Source organism: Lissotriton helveticus, chromosome 3_1 (genome assembly GCF_964261635.1).
Source record: "Lissotriton helveticus chromosome 3_1, aLisHel1.1, whole genome shotgun sequence".
NCBI classification, from domain to species: domain Eukaryota; kingdom Metazoa; phylum Chordata; class Amphibia; order Caudata; family Salamandridae; genus Lissotriton; species Lissotriton helveticus.
In genome coordinates this window covers 608,843,855-608,851,121 of record NC_136061.1, presented here as the reverse complement: position 1 = coordinate 608,851,121, position 7,267 = coordinate 608,843,855, and positions in this window count along the sequence as shown.

The window sequence follows — 7,267 nt, the reverse complement described above, 5'->3', positions numbered from 1 at the left end:
CAATTTTGCCAAGTTTGGTGTAAATCCATTCAGCCGTTCAGGCTAAAAGTGAGGCCAACCGCCCTATGGAAAATTGCATGGGAAAAACATGTTTTGGGACCCCCCTTTTTTCTCGGTCCCCCCTTGACGAAAACCCCCCAAATTTTCAGGGGCTGCTCAGAAACAAAATGTTCCATTTTCCTGAAAATTTCAGCCAATTTTGTCCTCAAACGCCAAAGTTATTCGACATAGAATTTTCAAAAATCCCATAGGAAAAAAATCCTAACTATATATACCTACTGGCTATCGCCAGTAGGTAATATATATATATATATATATACTCACTGAAAAAAACATAGGTTATAGACCATATATAGTTAGGAATTAGCATTTACAAAACCTTGAAAATTCACTGAAAAAACCATAGGTTATAGACCATATATAGTTAGGAATTAGCATTTAAAAAACCTTATTTTACTCACACAAAACCATTGAAATTCCATATATAGTTAGTTGTACTAACTATATATCGCGCACCCGCAATCCACTGCTGATCATGTCACATATTACATCATTCATGACATGGTCAGTGACATCACTGATGACATCACTGATGACATCTCAAATGACATCACTGATGACATCACTGATGACATCTCAAATGACATAGTAGTGTAGTGTTTGCGTAGTGTAGGGTCATGCTGGGGGTAGTGTTTTAGGGTTTAGGGTTGTGTTGTAGTGTTTGCGTAGTGTAGGGTCATGCTGCGGTGTAGTGTTTTAGGGTTTAGGGTAGTGTTGTAGTGTTTGCGTAGTGTAGGGTCATGCTGGGGTGTAGTGTTTTAGGGTTTTGGGTAGTGTTGTAGTGTTTGCGTAGTGTAGGGTCATGCTGGGGGTAGTGTTTTAGGGTTTAGGGTAGTGTTGTAGTGTTGTGTAGTGTAGTGTTGTGTTAGTGTAGTGTAGAGTTGTGGTGGTTGTTTAGTGTAGGGTCATGCTGGGGGTAGTGTTTTAGGGTTTAGGGTTGTGTTGTAGTGTTTGCGTAGTGTAGGGTCATGCTGGGGGTAGTGTTTTAGGGTTTAGGGTAGTGTTGTAGTGTTTGCGTAGTGTAGGGTCATGCTGGGGGTAGTGTTTTAGGGTTTTGGGTAGTGTTGTAGTGTTTGCGTAGTGTAGGGTCATGCTGGGGTGTAGTATTTTAGGGTTTAGGGTAGTGTTGTAGTGTTTGCGTAGTGTAGGGTCATGCTGGGGGTAGTGTTTTAGGGTTTTGGGTAGTGTTGTAGTGTTTGCGTAGTGTAGGGTCATGCTGGGGGTAGTGTTTTAGGGTTTTGGGTAGTGTTGTAGTGTTTGCGTAGTGTAGGGTCATGCTGCGGTGTAGTGTTTTAGGGTTTTGGGTAGTGTTGTAGTGTTTGCGTAGTGTAGGGTCATGCTGGGGTGTAGTGTTTTAGGGTTTTGGGTAGTGTTGTAGTGTTTGCGTAGTGTAGGGTCATGCTGGGGGTAGTGTTTTAGGGTTTTGGGTAGTGTTGTAGTGTTTGCGTAGTGTAGGGTCATGCTGGGGTAGTGTTTTAGGGTTTTGGGTAGTGTTGTAGTGTTTGCGTAGTGTAGGGTCATGCTGGGGGGTAGTGTTTTAGGGTTTTGGGTAGTGTTGTAGTGTTTGCGTAGTGTAGGGTCATGCTGGGGGTAGTGTTTTAGGGTTTAGGGTAGTGTTGTAGTGTTTGCGTAGTGTAGGGTCATGCTGGGGGTAGTGTTTTAGGGTTTAGGGTAGTGTTGTAGTGTTTGCGTAGTGTAGGGTCATGCTGGGGGTAGTGTTTTAGGGTTTAGGGTAGTGTTGTAGTGTTTGCGTAGTGTAGGGTCATGCTGGGGGTAGTGTTTTAGGGTTTAGGGTAGTGTTGTAGTGTTTGCGTAGTGTAGGGTCATGCTGGGCTGTAGTGTTTTAGGGTTTTGGGTAGTGTTGTAGTGTTTGCGTAGTGTAGGGTCATGCTGGGGGTAGTGTTTTAGGGTTTAGGGTAGTGTTGTAGTGTTTGCGTAGTGTAGGGTCATGCTGGGGTGTAGTGTTTTAGGGTTTTGGGTAGTGTTGTAGTGTTTGCGTAGTGTAGGGTCATGCTGGGGGTAGTGTTTTAGGGTTTACGGTAGTGTTTTAGTGTTTGCGTAGTGTAGGGTCATGCTGGGGGTAGTGTTTTAGGGTTTAGGGTTGTGTTGTAGTGTTTGCGTAGTGTAGGGTCATGCTGGGGGTAGTGTTTTAGGGTTTAGGGTTGTGTTGTAGTGTTTGTGTAGTGTAGGGTCATGCTGGGGGTAGTGTTTTAGGGTTTAGGGTAGTGTTGTAGTGTTTGCGTAGTGTAGGGTCATGCTGGGGTGTAGTGTTTTAGGGTTTTGGGTAGTGTTGTAGTGTTTGCGTAGTGTAGGGTCATGCTGGGGGTAGTGTTTTAGGGTTTAGGGTAGTGTTGTAGTGTTTGTGTAGTGTAGGGTCATGCTGGGGGTAGTGTTTTAGGGTTTAGGGTAGTGTTGTACTGTTTGTGTAGTGTAGGGTCATGCTGGGGGTAGTGTTTTAGGGTTTAGGGTAGTTTAGTTGTTTAGTGTATGCTAAAGGCATATTCGTTCTAAAAGTTTTCGTTATTTTAATTTGCGGCCTAATAGTACATGCGGGATTTCGTCATATATTCGCTAATCATACTTTCTATGGCAAAATGAACCCCCTCATTTTTTACCACTTTATTCCAATCAAGATGGCTTCAGGTGTGCCATACCTTTGTAATAAGTAGGACTGTTAGCACTCTAGTTGTTCTTTAGAACACTCTGGGACATTCTGTCATTGGGCTATAGTTGGGCTACATCTGGCTGATATTTGGGCTACATTTGTTTTTTTTGTCTCTGGTGGCCATCTTTGGGCTACATTGGGCTACATTGGGCTACATTGGGCTACATTTGGGCTCCAACATATATATAGCCCAATGTAGCCCAATATATATTTTTCAAAGTAAATTTTCGTAAAAACCACTGGAGCCTATATCTTGAGACATAGCAAAGGCACATCGGGCTACCAGTCCCTACAATTTTGCCAAGTTTGGTGTAAATCCATTCAGCCGTTCAGGCTAAAAGTGAGGCCAACCGCCCTATGGAAAATTGCATGGGAAAAACACGTTTTGGGACCCCCCTTTTTTCTCGGCCCCCCCTTGACGAAACCCCCCCAAATTTTCAGGGGCTGCTCAGAAACAAAATGTTCCATTTTCCTGAAAATTTCAGCCAATTCTGTCCTCAAACGCCAAAGTTATTCGACATAGAATTTTCAAAAATCCCATAGGAAAAAAATCCTAACTATATATACCTACTGGCTATCGCCAGTAGGTAATATATATATATATTCACTGAAAAAACCATAGGTTATAGACCATATATAGTTAGGAATTAGCATTTAAAAAACCTTATTTTACTCACACAAAACCATTGAAATTCCATATATAGTTAGTTGTACTAACTATATATCGCGCACCCGCAATCCACTGCTGATCATGTCACATATTACATCATTCATGACATGGTCAGTGACATCACTGATGACATCACTGATGACATCTCAAATGACATCACTGATGACATCACTGATGACATCTCAAATGACATCACTGATGACATCACTGATGACGTCATCCAGTGACTGTATAATTCTGTAAAGTTAAAATATGTCTTACATATTTAAGAATGAGTGGATGTATAAATGTCTGGATGAAGGATTTAGTAGGTGCATGACTGACTGTATGAGTGAGTGGTTAAATGTGTCTCACTGAGTGCATGGGTTAGTGACTAAACTGTCTCAATTTGTGCATCATTATGTCTGTTGTTCTATAAACTGCTGCATGTGTTGATCATTAGCTATATGATTAACTATATGCGTTATTGATTGGTTGCCTACGTATTTGTATGGGAGACTGAGAGTGTGTATGGGTGGCTGGGAGGTGTATGACTCTGTGCATAGATGTGTGAGCAGTTGATTCACTAGATGTATGGGTTCAAAAGTGCATGTGGAAACAGCTGTATGGGCGGTTGACTGTGTGCATGAGTGTATTGCTGAGTGAATGGATATCTCAGTGCTACATGTAAAAGTAAGTACATATGTAAAACACAGTACATGTGAGAGTTGACATATATAAATAACTGTGCATAAGAGCCAGTGAATGTGTGAGTGGCTGTATGGATCATTGTGAACTTGTATCAGGGATTGTATAAGAGAGTAAATATGTGTTAGTATATGTTTGAATAAGTAAGGTGTGTATAACTGTATAGTTGAGAAAATGGATGTGTGATTGATTCTTTGCATGACTGACTAGGTGTGTGTGTAACTCTATGGATGAGTGACAGTCTGTGAGTGTCTGTTTACACTTACTGTATCTAAGGTTATATTAGAGTCTGAAGAGCTTCATCGTATTATCACATGAATGATGTCATCAGTGATGTCATCAGTAATGTCAAATGAGATGTCATCAGTGATGTCATCAGTGATGTCATTTGAGATGTCATCAGTGATGTCATCAGTGATGTCATTTGAGATGTCATCAGTGATGTCATCAGTGATGTCACTGACCATGTCATGAATGATGTAATATGTGACATGATCAGCAGTGGATTGCGGGTGCGCGATATATAGTTAGTACAACTAACTATATATGGAATTTCAATGGTTTTGTGTGAGTAAAATAAGGTTTTTTAAATGCTAATTCCTAACTATATATGGTCTATAACCTATGGTTTTTTCAGTGAATTTTCAAGGTTTTGTAAATGCTAATTCCTAACTATATATGGTCTATAACCTATGGTTTTTTCAGTGAATTTCATTGGTTTTTTAAAAGCTAATATCTACAGCTGTAAAATGTATTCTTCTTTAAATCCAAAAATATATTTTATATGTTTATTAATAAATTTTTTTAAATATTTTTTTTGTTTCGCTCCCGGTCCGCTAACCGGGAAGCTTCCCGTTAGCTCAATTCGATTCCGCGATCCGGTCCGCGAACCGGTAACAAATCAACATAGTGACGGTATCGCGTTGCTGCGTAATGCGTCTTATGACGTACTGCGTTAGCGCACCCGGAAGTGCCCCGGGGCGCGGACCGAGGCGCGAAACGCAACTCCCCGGAAGCGATCCCCGGCGCGAAAGCGCGACGTATCGCGTTGCCGCGAAATGCGTCTTGTGACGTATCGCGTTAGCGCACGCGGAAGTGTCCCGGGGCGCGGACCGCGGCGCGAAGGGGAGCGACCCGGAAGCTAACCGGGGAGCGTTCCGCAGCGCGTAACATGAGCGTGAGAGGTCATGTGACTTGTTAATAAAACTTTTCATTGGTTCATTTCACTTTTAGTTTCATAATTATGGAAGGCTAGGTCATGTGACCTAAAAATAACACTTTTCATTGGTTGAGAAGTATTGTTTTTTCCAAATGATGAAAACCACTCCTTCTTTCCTCACTCTGACTTTCATTATTGTGAGAGGAAGACCTATTTTGCTTCTTGGAAGACCTATTTTGATTGTATGAAAATGGCTTCACTGATTGCTTCAGCTGGTGCACCCCCACCACCACCTCCACCTCCTCATGGGAAGAGAGGACCACCTCCCCAGGTGGTTACCAACACTGAGGAGGAAGATGAAGAGATGGATGAGGAGGGAGAACAACCACAATTCCTGGAAGAGTTGCCCCGGGTTTCAAGAAAGAAACCCAGTTTCATCTGGCAGTTTTTTTCCATCCCTCGTGGCCAAAAAAAGGTCAATGCCAGGTACGCAACATGCCTCATATGCAAGGAACAATTGTCCAGAGGGACGGACAAAAAATACAGCTATGGTAATCATACCATGCATAGGCACATGACGAGGAAACATCCCCTAAATTACAGCCGGGCGGAATTAAGGGATATGATGGACAATCCTCGACCAACTCCTGTGGCGAGACCAACAACATCGGTTTCTTTATCACCAGAGGAGGCACGGGAAACTGTGCCAAATATCCAACCAAATTTTGGGCACATGATTCACTTATGTATGCACTGTCGTGCATTAATAGCTTGTGGCAACATGAGCATCAATGCACTGAACCTGGCGTATGAACACCATGATTGCCCTAACCGCCCCCAGTAATTTTTTTTTGCTCCTGTTGAGCCCTTTTCAACGCCTGTTTTTTGTTGTTTCCCCCCCCACAAAAAAAACAAAAAAAATTATAAAATCGTTCAAAAAATACAAAAAAAACAAAAAATGTTCAAAAAATAAAAAAAATATATAAAACAACAAAAATATTAAAAAAAAGTTCTTTTCAGAACTACCTTCCCTTTCCAAAAAAATTGCTACAATGTTTAGCACTCTGGCAAGCTCTATTTCTTTTGGTTCGCTCCCGGGTTAGCTTCCCGGTACGCGGACCGGGAGCTAACCAAAAAAAAAAATTTTTTTTAAAAAAAAGTGTAAGTATAAGGAAAGTAAACAGAGAGTGATGTTTCAAGAAAGACAGCTATAGGGAGTAAAGAAGAGATACTGTTTAATAGATCTATTTACCAAAGAACAGACAGAAGAGGGTATAATTGTGAAAAACAAAATAGATAACGAAGTGAAAGAAAAACAAGCATTGGCATAGCCAATAGGTATCGACTTTGGGACCTTCTAAGTATTTAGTTATGCAGCATAATATCCTTGGTGCAGCAACATCAACTGTTGCATGGCTAAACACGTATAAGGTCCCAAAGGCGAGACCTATTGTCTATGCCAATGCTTGTTTCTTAAGTAGAATTGCAATACGTCTGGCTCTTCCATGTGAAAAGATCTTATCTTGTGCTCTAAAGATTGCTAAAGTCTCGACAGAGAACAGGCTAGGCTGTAAGTAGGGTAAATTGCGCTTGGTGATCTGTTTGAGGGAGCGTCTGCTTTGCCTGGTGTCTTTGGAGAGCAATTTTGATTGTTATACTGGACAATATAGCCCTAATGTAAATAACATAGGGGCATATTATCAACATAGGCAATAAAAGTTTTGCAGCTTTTATCGGCAGAAATGTGTCGCTAAAGCTGCTTTTGCGGCAGAAAACTGCCGCTAAAGCCGCTTTTGCACCAGTTTTCTGCCAATAAAAAGAGCAATAATTTTATTGGCTGCATTCATAATATGCCCCTTAGTGTGCTTCAACTACACAGAGAAAGCATTATGAACAAATAGTGATACAGTGATCAGTCAAAGACACTAAGAGTAATAGAGACGGAGTGAGTGAACAAGAGTGAGGAACTATGAGAAGAAAGGGACTGAGAAAAAGAGTGGAAGGAGTTGAGTAAGTAGGTAATAGA